Raw genomic sequence first — 23705 nt, 5'->3', positions numbered from 1 at the left:
ACAAGGGCAGGCTCTGTCCTTGAGGAAGAGACATCCGGTGGTTCAGCACTGCTAATGACTGAGGGGGTGACTGCCTAATTCTGAGGAGCAGTGTGAAGAAGACCGTTTGCTCACAAATATAAGTCATATATACTACATCAGTTTTATCACTTATTAAGGTGCTACTTTAGTCCTATTTTACTAGTTAGACATATGTCTCAGTTACTTGGTAACTCAGACAGATATAAGGGTGTTATTTATTGGCTTCCTTTTAAACCTCAACCATTGAAAGAGCTACACTGTTATCTGTGGATGGTGAGACTTAGATGTCTGACTATGTACATGTTTGCTGAAATTACTCTAAGGACACACAAAGCTGCAGAGAAATCTTAAACTTCATTTAGTAGTCTCATTTTTAGTGGTCACATTGTGGCATCTTTATATTGAAAAAAATTATTTATATTGTCAGATAACGAAAATAAGCAATTATGCTAATGTTGTTGGGAAGCAATAGTTTTTAGGGAGAGAAAATCCAAGCATAAGACACAAGAAGAGAAAATTCATGTATTACATTTACACTGGAAATATCAAAAAGAACTCATATTTTATCGGATCTTTTCGAAAACTCATGTTTTGGTACTTTTTGTTTCTGTCCACTGAAAAGACCCAGAAGCAAAGACTCTAGCAAAGTGTTTCCTGTGGAGAGGAGGCTTTCGCTGTGGAGAGCGATCTGGGCTTATTTCATGATGGTTCTTCTTATCTTCTCCCTGCCAGGCCCCCAGGAGTTTCTCACCTCAAGCTAGTCCATGCTCAGCCTCCAGCAGTTAATCAAAATTATTCCTTGAGTGTTCCTACCAGTTTATGGCTCCAGCAGCTTCTGCTCCAGGTATGTAGATTTTGTCTACGTTATTCTAGATGTCCCTCTCTCTCCGGTCTTCAGCATGCTCTGCGACCCAATTCTCTGATGAGGCCATAGAAATTCACTAATTCTCTGTTTGTCTAGTTTTTTCTTATCATAAGGTTGGGAGTGACTACGTCTAAGCTCTTTACATGTTGGGGCTGAAGCCAGAAGTGATTGCACTACTTACTTTGCTTTTGTGTGTTTGAAATTTTTCATAATAACACTTAAGAAAAAGTTTGAGAAGGAAAATAGAATCATTTTTCCGAAAATTATTTCACTCCCTGAGCAGCAGTATAGCAATACAGTACATTGATTAAGGGAATTATATCTTTCAAATCAAACATGCAGAGTCACGTAGTATTATTTACTATGTGACATTGTCACCAACTAGTTACTCAAGGATGGATTTGGATATTTTAACTGTTTTTCCAAATTGTTCTTTTTCCTTTTGTTATGTTAAGGAGTTGCAATCACCAACCACCCTGAAGCAGACCAAGCGTCACCAGAGAGCATGCCTATGACCTTTGCCTTATTTTTAATGCTAAGATCTCCCCAGGAGGAGCTTAGGCCTTATTACTATAAACTGCAGTGTATGTGGAAGCATGTTTTCCAACCGAGCCCGTGCAAGCAAATACCCATCTCTCCCTTTTGAATATTTACTCCCCATCCGAAATAAATGTCCCTGCTTCTTTTTGTTCAGGGATGCCATGACTCTGGAAATGATTCCTCATGGTCTCCTATTTGCTGCAAATATACTTTACTTTGTGAGACAACTACTTCTGGTGGAGAGTCTGATTTAACTTGAAAGGAAGGAACCCACTTTGGCTTGGTAACGATATGACGTATGAAAAACGATACTCAAGTACATATATGCCCACAATTGTGCCTGTGTGAACTACGTGGGCATGTGGAAAACAACTGAAAGAAAGGACACAAAATTGAGTCTGATCTGCCCCCGTGTGGGGTGTGTGTCTCTCCACTAGAGATTCATTGCTCAGCAATTGCTACTGACGGGAGTGCTTCAGATCCTTGAGGTACGCTGTACTGGGGGAAAGAATGCTTTCGAAACGCCAGTCTAGAGCCACTGCTTCTGTCTTTAGCGTACAGTGGGAATTTCCCTGCTGTTGTTACTACCTGTGACTGTCCTCTCTGAGGACATAGTTTCACATCTTCCTTACAGCAGTACCACAAGAAACAGTCAACCTTTTTACCCTTTTTAAAACTGTCCTTTTTACCTTTTAAACTTTACCTTTTTAAAACTGTCCCCCCTTTCAAATACAATTCCTTTTCCTTCAGTTCAACTGAACATACATTTACATCACTGTTATATGACAGGCTCATGATTGGATTCTGGGGGAAATTAAAACATAAAGAAACAATGCCTGTCCACAAAGACTTTCCAGTATAACAAGGGGAGGGGGAGTTAGGCAAAAAAGTGTCAAACAAGGTTGAATTAATATTTAAAATAAGATGAGATCACATCTGGAAAGTCTTTGGGAAAAGTATTTGCCGTGGGCCTTGCCCAACAGACAGGGTGTGGACAGACAAAGACAAGGAAGGGTAGGAGTTCTAAGAGAGAGAACTGAACAAAGACACAGAGTCAGGAAGGCTTGAAAAGTTTAGGTGATTATTCTTTTTATTGATCAAATTTAGTGACTGAGATTATTTTATATCAAAATCCCAAAGCAGTCATTTGAAAAAGGTTTAATTTAATCACTTTGAAATAAACTTTACCCTGAGCTCCAAATTGAATACATTTCTGTCCTGAATTGAATTATACAAATTCAACCTGAGGTATGTTACAGAAACAAATAAAGAAGTATTTATATTAAATTTACCAAATACTGATCCTTATTCCTTCATTCAAATGACACCCAGAATTTCAAACAATGTGTTCCCTACATGCATTGGATTATGGTACCACAGACCTAACAGTTCTTGCTTAGAAAGTAGAGTATGAACACCTCTCAGAATCTGAAAAACTCAGAGAAGATCTTGGAGCTGGGTTTGATGAGGACATGGGATGATGAGAGATTTACAGACTTGGGAAGAAAATCTGTTGTCACATTTTCCACACTTCAATTGCTAATAAAAACTTGAAAATGATGGCAGAAGTCTTTTCTGGAACCACTTATGACATTGGTAACGACTCATACTGGGGAGATAAATCCAGAATGTAGCAGTGCTTAAGTAAAAGAGATTCTTATTACCTCATTTGTCTACTAATAAGTGTGTCTTCAGAGGGTCCTTTATTATTGATATGGTGAGCGATAAAAGAAGATTATTATTGCATGGAAACACTGAATAACTTACCTTCATTATAGCACATCTACTGGAAGTTTCTCAGTTCTCATGAAAGGGAGAGTCAAGGTTCAGGAAAGTCTGCTTTTATTATGGAGAAGAAAAATTGTGTCCTTGCTAATTTTTTAAAATTCAGCATTATGAAATGATTTTTAGCCACCTTCTTTTGTGTAATTGTGATGTTAGCCTCAAAAGCTAATTTAATACAATCCATATCTATTCTACCCTTTGCTTTGATTTTGAGGGATGATCTATCTTGACTTAGAATTTATTCATTATTTATCACATATTTACTAAATCCTAATATATGTCATGCAGTGTACTAGACATCAGGGACTTGGCTGGAAGCAATTCAAACCAGAGCCCTGCCCTCATGTAAAGTTTTCATCCCAGCATGATCAGTGTGCCTACAGTATCCCTTCTTCTAAATTGTAAGCTCCAGCATCTTTCCATCTTCTGCACTCTGTTTGGTGCTTAGCATAAGGTTTTTAATGCACGTGCTTGCTAAATATTTACTAAGTAGAATTTCAGCTTTCATTTTCTACCTCATATTATAGTTGATTGTTTGCTAGTGTTTTCCTAAATTAGTGACTGAGGAGGCACAATGTGGCAGAGAAGATCTACTCTTCTCCTGGGACACACAACTAGACTACATTTCCCAGCCTCCCTTGCAGTTATGACCACATGACTAAAGCCCAGCCACATGAGAAGTAACTCATTTGACATGTGCCACCTCCAATCCTGGCCATAAAATCCTCCAAGACTGGTCATGAAAATCTCTTCATAAGAGATCCCTCAGATTCCTTGCTGGGGAGATGGCAGCGTAGGAGGACTCTGAACTCACCTCCTCCCTTGGACACAAAAAATTTACAACTACCTGTGGAATAATTACCCCTGAGAGAGAACAGGAAACCAGGTAAAAAGAATTCCCACAACAAGGGACAGTGCTGACTGAGGTGGAGGGGGCAGAAATACCTTTCTGGAGAGGAAAAAGCCACATTCTAGCCATGGTACTCCTCAGTACTGACTTCTCAGCAGAAACCTTACAGGCTATAAGGGAGTGGTACAATATATTTAAAGTGCTGAAAGGAAAAAAACCTATAGCCAATAATACTCTACCTGGCAAAGTTATCATTCAGAATGAAAGGAGAGATAAAGAGTTTTCCAGACAAGCAAGAACTAAAGGAGTTTATCACCTATAAACCAGCCTTACATGAAATGTTAAAGGGACTTATTTAAGGTGAAAAGAAAAGACCATAAGTAAGAATAACAAAATTATAAAAAAAAAATAAAATCACAAATTTATAATAAAGTTAGCAGATCAACCACCTATGAAGCTAATATGAAAGTTAAAAGACAAAAATACTAAAATTATCTATTTCCGTGATAAGAGGTTAATGGATACACACACACACAAAAGAGGTTAAATATGATATCAAAAAGATAAAATGTGGGAGAAGGGGAGTGAAAGTGAAAGAGTAGAGCTTTTAGCAAGAGGTCAAACTTAAGAGACTATCACTGAATGTAAATTGTTATTTACATAGGTTATTATATATGAACTTCATGGTAATAAAAAACTAGAAGCCTACAATAAATATACAGAAAATTAAGAAAAAGGAACCCAAACATAATACTAAAGAAAGCCATCAAACCACAAGGGAAGAGAACAAGAGAAGAAAAGAAAAGAGAAGAACTACTTAAACACCCAGAAAAAAAGTAAAATGTCAATAAGTACATACTTATCAATAGCTACTTTAAATGTCAATGGACTAAATGTTCCAATCAAAAGACATAGGATGGCTGATTGGATAAAAAACAAGACCCATATATATGCTGCATACAAGAGACACACTTCAGACCTAAAGACACTCACAAACTGAAAGTTAAGGGATGGAAAAAGTACTCCATGCAAATGGCAATGAAAATAAAGCTGGGATAAAAATACTTATATCAGGGCTTGCCTGGTGGCACAGCGGTTAAGTGTGCACGTTCCACTTCCGGCAGCCCAGGGTTTGCCAGTTCGGATCCCAGGTGCAGACATGGCACCGCTTGGCACATCATGCTGTGGTAGGTGTCCCACATATAAAGTAGAGGAAGATGGGCATGGATGTTAGCTCAGGGCCAGGCTTCCTCAGCAAAAAAGAGGGGGACTGGCAGTAGTTAGCTCAGGGCTAATCTTCCTCAAAAAAAAAAAAAACATATCAGACAAAATAGGCTTTAAAAAAAAAACTGTGTCAAGAGACAAATGAGGGCACTACATAATGATAAAGGGAATAACCCCACAAGAGGATATAACACATGTAAATATCTGTGCACCCAACATAGAATCACCTAAATACATAAAGCAATTATTAACAGACACAAAAGGAGAAATAGATAGTAACACAATAACAGCAGGGGGCTTTAATAATCCACTTACATCAATGGATAGATCATCCAAACAGAAAGAAGATAAATAAGGAAATATTGGCCTTAATTGACACATTAGACCAGACGGATTAGTAGATAAATAGAGAATATTCCATCCAAAACCACAGAATACACATTTTTTTCAAATGTGCATGTAATATATTCCAGGATAGATTACATGTTAGGCCACAAAACAAGTCTCAATAAATTTAAGAAGATTGAAATAATGCCAAGCATCTTTTCAGACCACAGTGGTATGAAACTAGAAATCAACTACAAGAATAAAGCTGGAAAAACTACACATACATGGAGATTAAACAAAATGCTGCTGAACAACTGTTAGGCCAATAGTTGTTGAAGAACTCAAAGGAGAAATCAAAAAATACCTGGAAATAAATGAAAATGAAAATACAACATGCCAAAATTTATGGAATACAGCAAAAGCAGTCCTAAGAGGGATGTTTATTGCAATACAGGCCTGCCTCAACAAACAAGAAAAATCTCAAATAAACAACTAACAGTGTACCTAAAGGAACTGGAAAAAGAAGAAGAAACAGAGCCTAAAATAAGTAGAAGGAAGAAAATAATAAAAATAAGAGTGGAAAGAAATGAAATAGAGACTAAAAAAAAAGATAGAAAAAATCAAGGAAACTAAGAGCTGGTTCTTTAAAAAGATAAACAAAATTGACAAACCTTTAGATAGGTTCACCAAGAAAAAAGAAGATTCAAATAATAAAATCAGAAAGAGGAGAAATTACAATGGACATCTCAGAAATACAAAAGATTATAAGAGAATAATGCAAAAAAGCTGTGTGCCAACATACTGGATAATCTAGAATAAATGGATAAATCCTTAGAATCACATAACCTTCCAAAACAGAATCGAGAAGACATAGAGAATTTGAATAGACAAATCACCAGTAATGAAATCAAAACAGTAATCAAAAACCTCCCAAAAAATAAAAGTCCAGGACCAGAGAGCTTCCCTGGTGAATTCTACCAAACATTCAAAGAAGACTTAATACCTATCCTTCTCAAACTCTTCCAAAAAGTTGAAGAGGAGGGAAAGCTTCCTAATTCATTCTACAAGGCCAATGTTACCCTGATACCAAAACTAGCCAAGGACCACACAAAAAAACAAAATTACAGGCTAACATCACTGATGAACATCAATGCAAAAATCCTCAACAAAATACTAGCAAGTTGAATAAAACCATACAATAAAATGATCATACATGGTGATCAAGTGGGATTTATTCCAGGGATGCAGGCATGATTCAACAACCACAAATCAATCAATATGATACACTACATTAACAAAATGATTAAAAATCACATGATCATCTCAATATATGGAGAGAAAGCATTTGACAAGATGCAGCATCCATTTATAATAAAAACTCTGAATAAAATGGTTATAGAAGGAAAGTACCTCAACATAATAAAGGTCATATACGACAAACCCACAGCTAATATCATAACAATGGAGAAAAACTGAAAGTTATCCCTTTAAGAACAGGAATGAGATGAGGATGCCCACTATGGCCACTCTTGTTTAACATAGTATTGGGCATCCTAGCCAGAGCAATCAGGCAAGAAAAAGAAATAAAATGGATCCAAATTGGAAAGGAAGAAGTGAAACTGTCACTTTTTGCAGATGGCATGATTTTATATATAGAAAGCCCTAAAGAATCCAACAAAAAACTATTAGAAATAATATATGAATAAAGTTGTAGGATACCAAATCAACATACGAAAATCAGTTACATTTCTATACATTAACAATGAAGTAACAGAAAGAGAAATTAAGAATACAATCCCATTTACAATTGCAACAAAAAGAATAAAATACCTAGGAATAAATTTAACCAGATTTGAAAGACCTGTACACTGAAAACTATAAAACATTGTTGAAAGAAATTGAAGAAGACACACAGGAATGGAAAGATACTCAATGCTCTTGGATTAGAAGAATCAACATAGTTAAAATATCCATACTTCCTAAAGCAACCTACAGTTTGAAGGCAATCCCTCTCAAAGTTCCAATGACATTTTTCACAGAAATAGAACAAAGAATCCTAAAGTTTATGTTGAACAATAAAAGACTCCAAATAGCGAAAGAAATCTTGAGAAAAAAGACCAAAGCTGGAAGCATAACAATCCCTGACTTCAAAATATACTACAAGCTATTGTAATCAAAACAGCATGGTACTGGCAGAAAAACAGACACATAGATCAATGGAACAGAATCGAGATCCCAGAAATAAACCCACACATCTCTGGACAGCTAATTTTGAACAAGGGAGCCAAGAACGTACAATGGAGAAAGGAAAGTCCCTTCAATAAGTGGTGTTGTGAAAACTGGACAGCCACATGTAAAAGAACAAAAGTAGACCATTATCTTATACCACACACAAAAATCAACTCAAAATGTATTAAAGACTTGAATGTAAGGGTCTGGCCCCGTGGCCAAGTGGTTAAGTTCACGCGCCCCGCTGCAGGTGGCCCAGTGTTTCATTGGTTCGAATCCTGGGCATGGACATGGCACTGCTCATCAAACCACACTGAGGCAGCGTCCCACATGCCACAACTAGAAGGACCCACAACGAAGAATATACAACTATGTACCGGGGGTCTTTGTGGAGAAAAAGGAAAAATATAAAATCTTTAAAAAAAGAAACTAGATCTTAAATTTTAAAAAAATGCTTGGTTTATTTAAAAAAAATAAAAAAGACTTGAATATAAGACCTGAAGCCATGAAACTTCTAGAGGAAAACACAGGCAGTATACTCTTTATTGTAGGTCTTAAGCAGCATATTTTCAAACACTGTGTCTGACCAGGCAAGGGAAGCAAAAGAAAAAATAAACAAATGGGACTACAGCAAACTAAAAAGCTTCTGCACAGCAAAGGAAAGTGTCAACAAAATGAAAAGACCACCCAACAATTGGGAGAAGATATCTGCAAACTATACATCTGATAAGGGGTTAATACCCAAAACATATAAAGAATTCAGACATCTCAACAACAAAAAACAAACAACCCAGTTAAAAAATGGGCAAAAGATCTGAACAGACATTTCTCCAAAGAAGATATACAGATGGCCAACAAGCACATGAAAAGATGTTTAATGTCACTAATTATTAGGGAAATGCAAATCAAAACTACCATGAGATATCACCTCATGCCGGTCAGAATAGCTATAATTAACAAGACAAGAAATAAAAAGTGTTGGAAAGGATGTGGAAAAAAGGGAACTCTCATACACTGCTGGTGGGAGTGCAAACTGGTACAGCCACTATGGAAAACATTTTGGAGATTCGTCAAAAACTTAACTACCATATGATCCAACTATTCCACTGCTGGGTGTTTATCTAAGGAACATGAAAACACGAATGCATAAAGACATATGCACCTCTCTGTTCATTGCAGCATTTTTCACCATAGCCAAGACTTGGAAACAACTTAAGTGACCATCAAGGGACGAATGGATACAGAAGATGTGTTATATATACACAATGGAATACTACTCAGCTATAAAAAAGATGAAATCTTGCCATTTGCAACGACAATGGATGGACCTTGAGGGTATAATGCAAAGTGAAGCAAGTCTGACAGAGAAAGTCAAATAGTGTATGATCTCACTCATAAATAGGAGATAACAACCACAAACAAACACATAGATACAGAGATTAGATTGGTGGTTACCAGAGGGGAAGGGGAGAGGGAGGAGGGTGAAAGGGGTGACTGGGTACATGTGATGGTGACGGATGGTCATTACTCTTTGGCTGGTGAACCTGATGTAGTCTACACAGAAACTGAAATATAATGATGTACACCTGAAATTTATATAATGTTATAAACCAATATTACCTCAATAAAAAATTTTAAAAATAAAAATTTCTCAATTTAATAGCTAACGAAGTAAATATAAAAAGAGGGAGGGAAAAAAGAGATCTGTCCTGTCAGGTTTGACACCCACAAAGTCATCAGAAGCCAGCAGAGCCCCTGTCAGATAAGGTCATGGAATCACTGTTGGAGCAGAGTTCTGTTACTCACCCAGAACTATTTTGGACTGTTTATAGAAACTAGAAATAAAGAAAACTTTAGGATGCTGCTAAGGGATAGAATCGAATGTTAGACAAAGGAGAATTTCCTCCCTTTGTGTCACAGACCACCACTGTCGCAGTCAGTAGATGCCTGCATTCGCTAGAAAACACCAGAGACCAGGAAATCACAGATTTCACTCTCTTATAGATGCTTTATAGTCAAGTACGTGACAGCAAAAGTGAATAGTCATTTATTTGAAATATGTTTTTTCTCTGTACTTAGGAATTCAAAGTTGGGAAAAAAGCGAATACATTGAACCTTTCTGAACTGCCATAGGCTTGCTGTTGAGGCTGAAGTTTGTCTAGACGAAACCAGGAGAGTTGTCAAAATTTATCAGTAAACCTATTTTACTCTCTTTTTACCTACACTTCTTCTCTTCACCCTCTTCTGATTTACCTCAGAAGACTGGGAAGATACCTTTCAAAGTCTCTTTCACTCTGTAAACAAAATACAATTAAATACATTTTGACAGAAGTAAAGATAAAGCTGACATTATCACACAGCCCCATATAGCTCACCAATAAATTACATTACTTTCTAAACAGAGAAAAACATTCGTTTCAGAAAAGACTGCGTATTTTTTCTATCACTTTATGATTCCATAGTAAGTGGATATGGTTTAGCTAGAATACTTGGACCAGAAAATAAATGACTCCTGCTCATCCTGTGGGTGCCAACTACGTTCAAGCATGAGGGGTTGCTGGCCCGCAGTGCCAACATACAGCACCTTCGCAGGGAGGCCAAGGCCCTCATGCTCCAGCAATACCAGACGGCGCTCCGATGAGGCGGGCTGCTTCTGGCAGGTGGTAGCACAGGAGGTAGTAAGTGAAAGCAGCTCAGCATAAATAGTTCCAGTGAAATACAAGAATAATATTCTGGCGTCTCCAACTCATTTTCTCTCATTCATGACTCACAATAAACACATATTCTGATGGACAAATGGCTAAACTACCCCACAGAAATGAAGATTCATCTCCAAACCTCTAATGGAAGCTCTCCGCTGATCTGGAAACCTTTCCCCCTCCAGTTAAGCAAAGTTGAACAGATATGATTCTCTCCTCATTGACCTTGGAAATCTGTCCCAGGCTGTTGGCCATTCTGGTCATCTCTTCTAGACCAGCTGCTGTCTTCATATCAAGGGGGATTTGGAGCATTCCATGGGTCAGAAGAAGGTAATGTGTTCTGGGCCATTTCTACTCCATGGAGAGACCCAGGTGTATAAGGTTGAACCAGCCAACAAGACAGAGAAAGAGAGGAAGACGCAGAGAAGCAGAGACAAAGACCAGGGGGGAAAAAATAAATTAAGATCCTAACACATCCATAGACAACCAACAGATTAAAAGTGTAATATCTCCAAGAATTAAGAAACTTATTTTTAGGGTTGAAAAATATAATTTCTGTGTTTTATTCCTGGGAGACAGAGATGACAATTTATATAGGCTCTTTTCACATTTTTTATATATCTTGTTGAAACTTGATGATGGGTAAAAGAGAATTCGTTATACTATGCTCTCTAATTTTGTATAGCTTTAAAAATACCTACATGAAAATTACAAAAATAAATAAAACATATCTAAATAAATAGTTGACACTAAGACTAACAAGGATTTCTCTTCTGTTTACTGTTTATAACTCTATTGCTATTGTTTCATTTTTTCAGAAATTCCCTATTTCTACAAATAGAATTCTAATAGATTATATAGCTCAGCCACAATGAAATCCCTATGTAAAGGAGAGGAAAACAAGTAAAATACTTAGAAGAAAGACATTAAAGTTTTCAGGAGTGACTAGTCACGAGATAAGAATTTTTAAGAGTAGAGTTGTTTCATTGAGAGCTCCAAAATTTGCAGAGATTTCACAATTTGCAACTGTGTGTCAGACTATGGTACAGGGATGTGCACTGAAACCAACCGCACAGAATGGAAATCTCTGCCTTTTAAAGTTTATCTATTCACTGCAAAATTTACCAGGCCTGGTCCGATAAATAGGCTCCGAAGTGATAAGCAGCACAAACATCAGAGGTTTTAAACCTGCTCTAGTTTAATAGGTCAGAATTTCAAGTTTGATTAAATTTTGCACTCCCCTGTTGCTTGATTTCTGTTCAGCCTCGACTAATTACTTTCAGGACCTTGCTAATTGGGATGACTAGCAAAGACAATTTGCCATGTGCCTCATTTTTCTTAATATTTTCAATATTTAGTGTTCAATGTTTAAAAAGTTATAGTAAATTAGATTAGTATTCACAAAAACGTCAACATGCAGCTCCCACAATTTAGCATTTCAAGGTCATCATTGACCCTGAAACCTTCAAAAAGCCATTGAGATTATGTTACTAAATTCTGTATGTAATTATAACTTGGCCATAGAAAAGTTTTCCTCCTTGGGGATTCCTGGTAAATTGCTCTTTCTTGGCATTCTTTTTGCCCGTGAAATGAGGAAAACTGAAGTAATTCTTCTTTTAAATTGAGATGCCCCTTGAGGTGGCAAAATCTTAACAATGTGAGCATAGAGATCAGTGAAAAAAAAATTACTGATAAGGGACTTTAGTTTGAAAAGTTGGGAAAACACATTTCTGTACAAGTCTACAACTGAAATCAGATCCCACTTCCCAGGAGATGCTGGCTACATGCCCCTCAAGTACAAGGGGATGCTGCCACCATCCGTCACTTATAACTGAACATCACAGCATCCCGGGGCTCCAGAACCTGAGACCCAAAGGCTAAAAACTGTGGGATATTTATGCTGCCCACTCTGTGATAGTCCTCCTGGAAAAGCAGGTAATTGATAACTGGATGAACTACTCAGGCAATTAACGAAATACTTACATACATCAAACACTGATTTAGTAAGACCATATGACTTCTGAGGCTTCACTACATGCCTGGTAATTTACATCCAGGATCCCATTTAGTCCTAACAGCACTGTAAAGCAGGTGTTCTTATTCCTATTTTACAAATGAGGAACTGAGACACAGAGCTATTAACTAACTTGTCCAAAGTCATAAGTGGAGCCAGGATTCAAACTTACGTATAGTAGATGCTGTTGGTGCCTTGCCAACATCGTCTTAACCTGATCATTGACTTCCAGCTTCCAGTCTACAGCTGCATTTCTTTTCCAGATGCTTTCTCTTACCTTTGTTCCCTGCTTGGCCAGCTCTTCAGGCAGGTCAGAAACGCCTAGGTATTAACTCCCCTCTGGAGGAGGTCTCAACTAATGACTGACAGGAATTGGTGTACAAATACCCCAGCTCTCTCATGCCTTAAGGAAAATAACACAGTTTTCTCTAATAGGATCAAGCTTCATTCCCATAGTGATAACTTACTTTATAACACACTTTTCATTGTCTTCCTTTACTGCCTGAACTCATGCTCTACTCCCCGCCGCCAGAGTTTCCTGGGATCACATTGCAAATAAACTACTTGTCTCAGAGTCTACTTCAGAGGTGACCTAAACTAAGACACAAGGTCTGCCTGGTTCTAAAGCCTTATGATACCTTCACTCTTCCACACTGAGAATATGACAATTCAGGAGAGACACAAATGCCCAGAATCTATCCTGTTAATAATGAAGAAAATTGGGTGTTTAATATACCTCATTCGATAGTATGTTGCTTAATGGAGCAGCTTCATCTGTTACGCCTTTTGCACCCCTATAGTCTGACACATCACTATTGGATCCAAAGTATTTGTCAGTCTTTTTTATTCTGAGTTGATTATACTCAGAATAATCAAAAAATGGGCCTCCCCTTTCCTCCTAGATCGCTTCTAGGCCTTTCACTGCTGATGCTGCATACTTTACCAGAGACGCCATTATGCCCTGGGGTTAGAAGACCATTCTTTCATTCTAGGGGTGTGAATAGTTAGGCTTCTAGATTAGGAAGTCAATAAATATGTGTTAGAGTTAAGTATAAAATAGAAACTGACATTAATCGAAGAGAAATGATCTGAGGACAAGAGAAAGTTATTGGAGCTGCAGTGCCTCACAGAGCAGATGCTGAGAACGCTTTCCCAGACAAAGGACAGTCTAGTTCAGGCTGAATCTTCAGGCAGATCTTCGTTAATTCCATTGTGCACTTACTTTGCGCTCTCTAGTGTGTTCAGCCTTGAAGACTCAGAGGTGAGCACCACAGAGGTTCTGGTTCTCAGAGCCCACATTCCATCGCCGGAGGCAAGATTATAAACTAAGATGGATGAGAGGCACACCCTGAGAAGTACGTGAGTAGTGAAGTGTTGGAAGTGCTGTGTGACTGGTGGAGGGTGGGAAGCATTCTGTAGGGTGGAGGAGCCTTAGGGGTGGTGGAAAGGCCTGGGAGGCTTCAGAGAAGGTAACAGTTGAGATGGATTTTGAAAGACTGAAAAGGAATTTATCAACAGAAAAAGACAGAATAGTGTGGGTGGTTTTGAGGAGAGAGGTTTAACCCAACATTTTGGCTCTAGACAGGAAAAAAATTATTGCCCTTTAAAAGACAGATGGTTAGAGAAATAAAGCTATAAAATGTTAAAGTTATCCATTCCTACCTTGGAATGTTGGGGAAAAAAATAACAATAGCTAACAATTGCATAGTGTTTACTCTCTGCCAGACACTGTCCTATGTGTTTTACATAGAAGAACTCACTGGATTTTCTCACAACAATTCTACGTAATAAATATTATTATTATATCATTACAGATGGAAAATTAAGGTACAGAGAGGTTAAGAAAATTGCTCAGAGGCACACAGCTATTAAATAAAACCAAGTAATCTGGCATTAGAGTCTTTGCTCTTAATTAATATACTATAATGCCCTTAGAAGTAAAAGAGAATTAGGACTAACTAACTATAGTTATTTCTAAATATAGAAACTTGAAATGGGTAATAACCAAAGTGAGTAGCACTTTTGTCTAAAATTTCTCTCACGTATAATTTACACTCTTACATGGCCTCTCAGTACAGTCGCTTGAAGGCAGTATGGTACATGGTTAATAGAGTTCTGGGGTCAGCCAAATGAGGACTTGAGTCCATGGCAGCTCTGCTACATGCTACCTCAAGGACCCGTGTCCCATTTCAAAACCTCTGGAGACATCCACTTCTTCCTCTGTCAGACAAGCATAGTAGCAGTCCCCATCTCACAGGGATGTTTGAGAATTAAATGTGATAATGTATATTCTGAACTTAGCACAGTGTCTTGCACAAAGTGAGAGCTTAATAAATGTTGGCTATTTATATTAGTAGCAGAATTTACTGTTATTACTTTATTGCTTATTTTACAGAGCTGATGAGATAGGTTATGCAAGAGTTAACCAAGAGCAGGAGAATGGTAGAGAAGTAAAAGCACTGTGGGTGGAGATGTAAGGCCCTGTCTTCTCCTGGGGAGGAGCAGCAGCACCAAATCTGCCAAGTGGTGCCATGACATTTTGTCCTTTGAGTAGTGAGCCAGAAAGGCACAGACCCCAGTGTTTATCAAGGGATTTGGTGTCTATAAATCCAAGTGAGCAGGACCGGAGAGCAGAATCACCTTGGCAGGCAGCATAGCAAGTGGGTTAGTCTCCTCTCTCAAAGGGCTGTTGTAAGGACTGTTACTGACACAGATTCATTCCTTTCTGTTTCTAAACAAAGTTTGTTCTTTAACAAAACGTTGATAGTTAGAGTAATATGATTATTGTATAATATAGAATTTGTTCCTGGGAGAATTTATTTCTCTAAATCTTTGGAATTTCCCAAGTGATAGGAATGCATTTGTTATACATGATGGGCCCTGATAGTTTATGTTAATGAGGTGAATCAAGATGAGGGCTGTCCACATCAGAAAGAACAATCATGTGATTAGAGGGTTGTGACTTTGAGCCACATGATATCAGCCCAACCTCCAGGGAGGGTAGGGGTCATGGAGATTGAGTTCAACCACATGGCCAATGATTCAATCAATCACAGCTACATAATGAAACTCCAATAAAAACTCTGGACATTGATGCGCAGGTGAGCTTCCTGGTTGTTGATACACATTGCTGTGCTAAGAGGATGATGCATCTTGAGGACCTGGAAACTTCACATTTGGGATGCTGCCATATTTCACCTTATGGGTATACTCTTTTGGCTGATCTTGATTTGTGTTCTTTATAAAAGAAACTGTAATCCCGAATTCTTGAGTTCTGTGAATTGTTCTAGTAGATTATCAAACCTGAAGGAGTGGTGGAAACACCTAAATTTGTAACCAGTTGGTCCAAAGCATTTGTGACCTTGGAACCCCCAAACTTGCAGCTAGCGTCTGAAATGAAGGGCGTCTTTTGGAGGACTATGCCTTTAACCTGTGAAGTTTGTCCTAGCTCTAGGTAGTTAGTATCAGAATTGCATTACAGCGATCAAGTTAAGAAATAAGTATGAAGTGATTGCTATAAGTAAGACATCATACTCCATCAGGAAAATTATAGAAAACGAGGTAAAATTTTAAAGCTATCTGAAAGCAAAAGACCTGTAAGGCTTTTGAGAAACATAATCTTTCTTTATAAAAAGTTTTTTACTTTAACCTGGAGTTGCTTGCTTACCTTTATTCATATTCATTTGCATGGCTTATGGTGTAGTCAGTGACCATTGAAGGCCTTGAAGTCACTTGCAAGCACTCCAGGTTTTCAATTAACTAAACCATCAGATAAATGTGACTTCATCCAGACAAAAATACCAATGCAACAAGACTTACTCATCTACTTTCTCTCAGCTTGATTCCTAACTTTTTTTAAGTTGTGTGGGAAGATGCTAGATGTTTAAGACAGCCGTTGGTTGTCATAAATGGTTTCATCCAACCATTCATTCATTTCATTGTTAGTGCCATCAGTTGACTCCATCTACTAGTGACCTCGTGTACATCAGAGCACAACCCTGGCTGGTCTTTCTGCACCACCCTCCCACCTTTTGGTGCTATATCAGACAATGCTCCACTGCTATTCATAGGGTTTTCATGGCCAATTTTTTTCGGAAGTGAGTGGCCAGGTCCTTCTTCCTAGTCTGTCTTAGTCTGGAAGCTTTGCTGAAAATGGTCCACCCTGGGTGACCCTGCTAGTATTTGAAATACTGGTGGCATGGCTTTCAGCATCAGAGTAACACACGACTGCCACAGTATCACAGTTGACAGATGGGTGGTCTGGTTACCTGACTGAGAAATGAACCTGGGCTGTGGTGGCGAGAGCACCAACTCTTAACCACTAGACCACCAAGGCTGGCTGTCATTCGGTAGATACACGTATATTGGCAACCTACTGTATGTGCTGCTCAGGGCAAGAGATAGTGAAAAGAATACCACACTTGGCCTCAGAAGTTCTCTGGAGGTCTATTTGCAAGCTCTGTGACCATCAGCAAATCATTTGCCCTTTCTGTAAGATAAGAAGATTGGACTAGATCATGTGATTGGGCTTATAAAAGTCCTGTCCAATTCTAAATGCTAGTGATTCCTTGAGTCAGCCCGCCGGTATTTCCTGGGCAACTGGAGCATGAGGCCCCTCTTCTTCACTGTGTTTGCCAACTCTCTTGTGAGTCTTCCCTCAGCTCATTCTCAAACCCCCCTCCTTGTTCCATAAATCTGCATACGAAAGGACCAGACAGCTGTAGCTCTCAACAGCTTTGGTTTTCATCACTGCCTGTGTCATCCTGCTTGCTGAAGCTGCTTTTTAAAGGGGCCAAGCCTCCTTTAAACAATTCTAAATATTTTTGAAGTTACAAATCAGAACATAACAAGCTTACAAATAGATAAAACTGTAGAGTTTTTCCACAGGTGGTTAAACTAACAAGAGGACTTCTCCATGGGAGCTATTCTGTGATGGAGGCCGATCCTGGAGGGGACCAGAGCAACAGTGGAGAAGACTAGGATAACACAGGCATTAAGAGAAGCTGCGGAGAGCAGTAGCATCTTGAAAGGAGGCAGGAGAAAGGGAAGGAAGCCCGCCTTAAGAGAGGACACCCCATGTGCAACCCACTCTGTTAGGTGCACACAACCAGGAAAGAGTCAGAGCTGGTGTAAGGAATGACACTGGAACTGAAAGGACGTCACTGCCAGAACAGCAGTGACTACTTCTGGTCTTGCTAAACATAAATCAAAGGTAAAGAAACAGACGTTCACACACTCACACCTGCCACTCCCTGTTATAATTCTTTCCCTCTAGCTTTACTCCTACATCCCATCCCAAGATATGCCACTGATTTAGAGATAATAAATTGTTCTGCAGCAGCTCAGGTAAGCATACAATACCCAACATTTAAAAATATACCAAGAAAATAGAAACAGTTGGCAAAATGTAGCAGCATAGTAACTTAATACAAGATTTACATTTCAAAGTGTAAAGCTCATGGTCCAAGAATGGGCATTGTCTTTGAGATGACCTTGAGAAACCACTGCCAAAGACTCATCCATGCGACTTTTATACCTCTGCCCCCTCCAGTTTCTCTGAATAAATAGCATTTCCCTTTGTGATGGTAAAATCAAAATGTCTCCAAACATTGGCACTATAAATTTCTGACCCCAATATATTGTAATGCCTGACCCCTTGTTGATGTCTGATTTTCACTTTTTAGTCCTTTGGGTTTCATCTTCTTGTAATCCTCATTGACCTATTTCCTGAAAGAGCAGGGCCATGGCTGAAGAAATGGCACCCTTGGATAAGAAAAGAAAAAGACGTAGAACTTTATAAAAAGTGCAGCACTTGGAGCTTTTAAAGGTGATCAAATTCAAACTTTGTTCACAGGAAAATAAAAAATGTAGTCAGTCACCTATGTGCTTCACTTATAGAAGAGATACTTGAGTATCTAGATTCATGAAGGTTACAGCTTCTATGTTTCCTGTCATCGTTTCACTGAGGGAGATTCTATGGAATAGAACCCATGGGACAGTAGAAAAAGTATAATCTTTGGAATCTAGAGGGCTGGGTTTTAGTCCCAGCTCATCCATTTAAAAGTTGTGCAGCCTCAAGTAAATGAAGTGACATATAGGAGCCTCAGCTTTCCTTATCTGTTATTAAAAAGAAGGAGAAGAGAAGTAAGTAAAGGAAGGAGGAGGAAAGAACAAGGCAAGGAAGGCAAGGAAGGAGAAAAGTAAGTAGGAACCGATAACACTTACCTCGTAGGGTGGAAATGAGAGTTATATGTTTGAAAGCAGTATATATAACACAAAATGTTATGTCAACACAGTATTATTTCTAAAAATGATACCTTACATTCTGTTAAAGTCCTCTGCATATTGGGAGAAAAAATCCAAGAAACAAGCTCTGCTTTTAACAAAAGCATCACCTTGAGCTAAACTGCAGAATCTCCACCCCAGGACAACTGCAGTGTGTTCTTGTGGAATGGCAGTGTAGGTCTGGCTTTCTGGGGCATTCAGCTGAAACCCACCTCCTCTAAAGAATGTGTCTTTTTCCATCAGCACCTTTCACAGACTACAGACTTCTAGATTTGACTTTCCACTGGATATGTTTATCCCTGCAGCCTGAAGTCCTGCACAGGTTAGAAGCTAGCCATCAGACTGTACAATATGTACAGTCCCATTGACAACAGCCCCTGAACTGAAATAGTACATAGCGGGTATGTGGTGATCGTCTCACTGCACATTGGAGCTGTTAGTTCTGGTTTGGTGTTTGGTAAAGAGAATCCGAATCAGGACATGGAATCTTGCAATAAAGAGGAACTAATGGAGGTAATTAGAAAAGAACACCTGTCGGTGAGAAATTGCAACCTCTACATTGGCCATAGGCAGCCATTGCTCCCAATTGTTATTCACAACAATGGAGAGCCTCTGGACTGTGAATGCGAGCAATGATGGACGGCAATAAAATTCGCAAATGAGTTTTCACATTGTCTAATAAAATTCTATGACTTTGTCAATCTGTGTTGACACAGACCTACACAGGACTAGATGATAAAACGTTGTAAAGGGAAGCTAATTGTTTCCTTGGGTTTACACATTTGTCTTTTATCTCTACAGCTCTAGAAGCAAATTCTGGCTTTCTTCTAAGTGACCATGAGGATAGTAGTCAATTCTAAGCCCCTAGCAGTCAAATATCTTATTGCCCAGAACATTTCAAGCCAAACAGGGCTACAAACAGGCAGCAAAACAAAAGCTCCAACATGCAGAGCTGAATTTAGGGGTGTGTGGAATCAGGACCACCTCAAACATGGCTCAAACTGTACATTTTAAGTAAATTTATAAACAAAAAGTGGATACCATCACAGAAGTTCTAGATTAAGAATTGCTTTATATCTATTCTAAAGATGCCATCTTGCAAAAGAATAAGAAGGAATGTTTTATGGTCTTAAATTAGCCTCAGAAGATATCATTTTAAAAGTTAACTTCAATTCACAAATAACTTTGGAAGTCGTAACCTGGGAAATGGAAATGGGGAATGAGAGCAAGAATTCACAAAAGAAGACTGAGGTTTGTCATAGATATTCTTAACGTTTATTTGATTTTACACACTCAGCACGAAACATGGCTGAACAAACACATAATTGTGGAGGGAAAGTAGGGAGAAAGGGGAGAAGGAAATTAAGTTTATATACACATAAGCTCTATGTGGTCAAAAAATTTAATTTACTACTTTGCTCCCATTGGCTAGAACAGGGCAAGCATATAACAAATGTTTAGTAAATATCTTTTGAATAAACAAGTAAAAACTCAGCCTATCAACTTTGTCTTGTTGATTAGACAAGATGTTCATCTAAGTTATTTTTAATGCTGCCTCAAAAGAGATAAAATTGACAATTCTCTTAAATGTTCGTCGGTTGAAAATCCCACAAGCATGGGAACATAAATAGAGTACAGCTACCTAGTCATTTTTAATATTAAAGGTGAGAGGGAACATTAGCTATTGGAACAATCACCTACTGTCTGCTTGCTAGGTATGTATATATTAGACTTTACTTGGAAAAGTCCTTTATTGATCTTTGCTCCATTTCTCTGAGACAGTAATTAAGGTTGATTATGCTTGCTTCTTACCTGTCTCAGAAAGGGTTACTGAATTAAAGCTGGTAGCATATTTTAGATTGTTGGAAATAGATTAACATGCTAATTATTTTAGAAATAAAAATTGAAAAATAGAGAGAAAATCACACTCTAGAACGTGATGGCATCTGAGGATCAGATTTCACTGGGACTTAAATCTCATTAGCATCAGTTTTCAAAGCATTTCAGCCAATGGAACCATAATTCACAAATAAATATAAATCAAGTGTGGAAGCCAAAATTACTTCCAATCTCATATTCTTCTTTTGTGCCAAAATGTATTCAAAATCAAACTATAAATTTATGGAATAGTTAGGTCTTTCTTGACTACACAGACCACCCCCCCCCCCCCCCCAGTTCTTGAGTAAATTAAATATGTTGTAGGACAGAAGAATATTTTGTATAGGATTTTCACAGAAGACTTTTAAAAACATTTGACAATTAAGATAACAAAAAACATATGACAAATTATCTTAAATAAAATAAATATGATAATACTGTATCAAGACATGAATGCATATGATACATATAATACATAATTTGCATTGTGGTTGGAATTTATAAAAGTGAAAATTTGGGAAATTTACGCACAGACTCTCATTAAGGGAGGTTAAGTGATGACAGGTTCTTGGAAAGAAAGAACTAGCAGAGGTTCTCTTCCCAGCCCCCTTCCAGATTATAAAAGACAGTGAGCTGCCCCCTGAATCAAAGTGGAAAAGTAAGTCTCATGACTTCAATCAGAGCGCTTAGGCAAATCCCTCAGCCCTCCTGTGGACCTCTCTTTGTGGGTTTCTTTCCAATTTCTCTGGGCAGGCAGATGAGCACTAAGTTATGCAGACTGGGAGAAAAGTACATTCAATATGTTGGCCTGGAAGACAATTGCTACATGAGTGCTTATAGAAGACAAGTCAGTAATGTGAAAAGAGTGTCAATCTGGGCATGGTGAGGGCTGACCCAGACTAAAATTGCCCAGAGTATAAATCCAACAGGACTTGCCTGGCTTCTACTCTTTGCCAGCCCTGCCTTTGAAATGAAATACGCAATTGAAGATGAGGTAACTTTTTGTTCCTATCCAGAGAGATTCCAAAAGGTGGAGATCTATATTCACAGCAGCTGGAGGAGCACCACCTTGAGGAGGACAGAATCTTCCCTCATCCTACTCAGCTAACAAAGTGCCACATGCATATTTCTCCTCCACATCTACAAGGTGGCCCATGCTTGCCACGAAGACTCTGAAACTTTCTGTCTTCACACATAAGAGTAAAGTTCACAAGCATTTGCTTTCTCTGGTAACTCAAAAAGCTCTTCCTCAGGCACAAAACTTATCGTCTACAATATAGCTCTGATCATGTCACTCTCTCGCATAAAAATCAAAAGAGTACTTGGCATTCTTCTAGGACGCAAACGCCTTCATTCATCCGGGCTCTTGCACAGGCTGTATCTTCAGCCTGTAATACCCTTCTCAACCTCATGACAGTGGCAATGGCCTCTCTCCCTGAGGTCTTCATCAACACACATTTGCTACCCTGCCCAGACTCAGCAACACTTCCTCTTCCTGAGTGTCCACAGCACTTTGCCTCTATCTCTATTCTATTAGAATTCTATTTGAATTCAATAATTTTTTATGAGTTTAAATAACAGCTCTATTTACTAACTTGCTATGACCTTGGGTAAGTTATTTTACTTCTCTTGGTCTCAATTTTCTGATCTGTAAAATTAGGAGATGGACTAGTTAGTCGCAGTTAAATTTTGACGCACGGTTCTTGGCCCAAATTTAGACTTTGAGAATGCAGTGGTGAACAAGACTAGAGTTTTACCCTCCTCACCTTACATCCTCCTAGAAGGGAGAGGAAGAATAGACAGACAATAAACATCAAACAAAAACTAATTTCAGATACTATTGAGAAGTAGTACCAAGATGAAAATACAATAAGATGATGCTATAGATAGTGAGGGGGAGGAGAGAGGACACTTTAGCCAAGGTAGGAGGAGAAGGCCTCTCTGAGGAAGGGAAACTTCAGTTGAGAACAGAACTGGGAACAGAGGCAGCCTTGTATCTCCATTCCAAGTAGAAGAAACATCAAAGATGCTATAGTGGGAATGATCTGGGTGTGTTCAAAGAGGACAGCAGCGACTGAGATCGCTGACTAAATCAGCATGGTGGGGAAAAATGAGGTCAGAGTCATCAGCAAGCAGCAGATCACATGGGGCCTTGTAGGAGTTTGAATTTTGTTCTGTTGCAACAAAAAGCGTTAGAACATTTTAAGTAGTTGACATAATTTGCCTTATACTTTAGAAAGATCATTCTGGTTGTTGTATGGAGGAGGGCTTTTTTGGAGGGAGTAGAAGCTGAAAAGCCATTTAGGAGGATATTTCTATAGTTCAGGTGAGCGATGAATGGTTTGGGCAGTGTTGTAGCAGTGAAATGATGAAAATCAGGATATATATTAGAGGTAGAGCCAAAATTAGTTACCAGTATATTAGATGTAGAGAATGAAGAGAAGAAATTAATCAAGAATGATAACTAAGTGTTGAGCCTGAGCAACTGGATGAACTTGCTTGGGCAAAAGAGCATATTTGATTATAGAGGTTTCAGCCTTGTTAAGATTGAAGTATCACTGGACATCTGAATGGAGACGTGAAGTGGGAGTGGAATTGATGAGTCTAGAGCTCCTGGGAGAGGGGAGTCTGGGAGTCACCTCTTAAGTTTGTAGTCTCCTCTTGGGAATCCTCAGAATGTTACCAGAAAAAAGCCATGGAATTAAATGAATTTGCCTAGAAAAAGAGTGAATGTAGAGAAAATAAAAGAGCTGAAGAGAAAACACAAAAGCTTGCCAATATGCAGATCCAGGAGAAAACATCAGCAAAAGACACAGAGAAAGTAGAGAGGGAGTTAGGTAGAAAAGAAAGAGCAGGCACATAGTGTCCTAGCTCTGGATAAGAATGTGTTTCAAGAAGAGAGCCAACATCTGCTGTTGAACAAATAAGAAAGTATTGAACATTATCTGGCAAGAGATAGGTCATTGTTTTATTGCTGTTATTGTTGTT

The sequence above is a fragment of the Equus caballus genome, chromosome 9 (genome assembly GCF_041296265.1).
Source record: "Equus caballus isolate H_3958 breed thoroughbred chromosome 9, TB-T2T, whole genome shotgun sequence".
Lineage (NCBI taxonomy): Eukaryota > Metazoa > Chordata > Mammalia > Perissodactyla > Equidae > Equus > Equus caballus.
The sequence above is the reverse complement of the archived record's forward strand: the minus strand, read 5'-3'. Positions refer to the sequence as shown.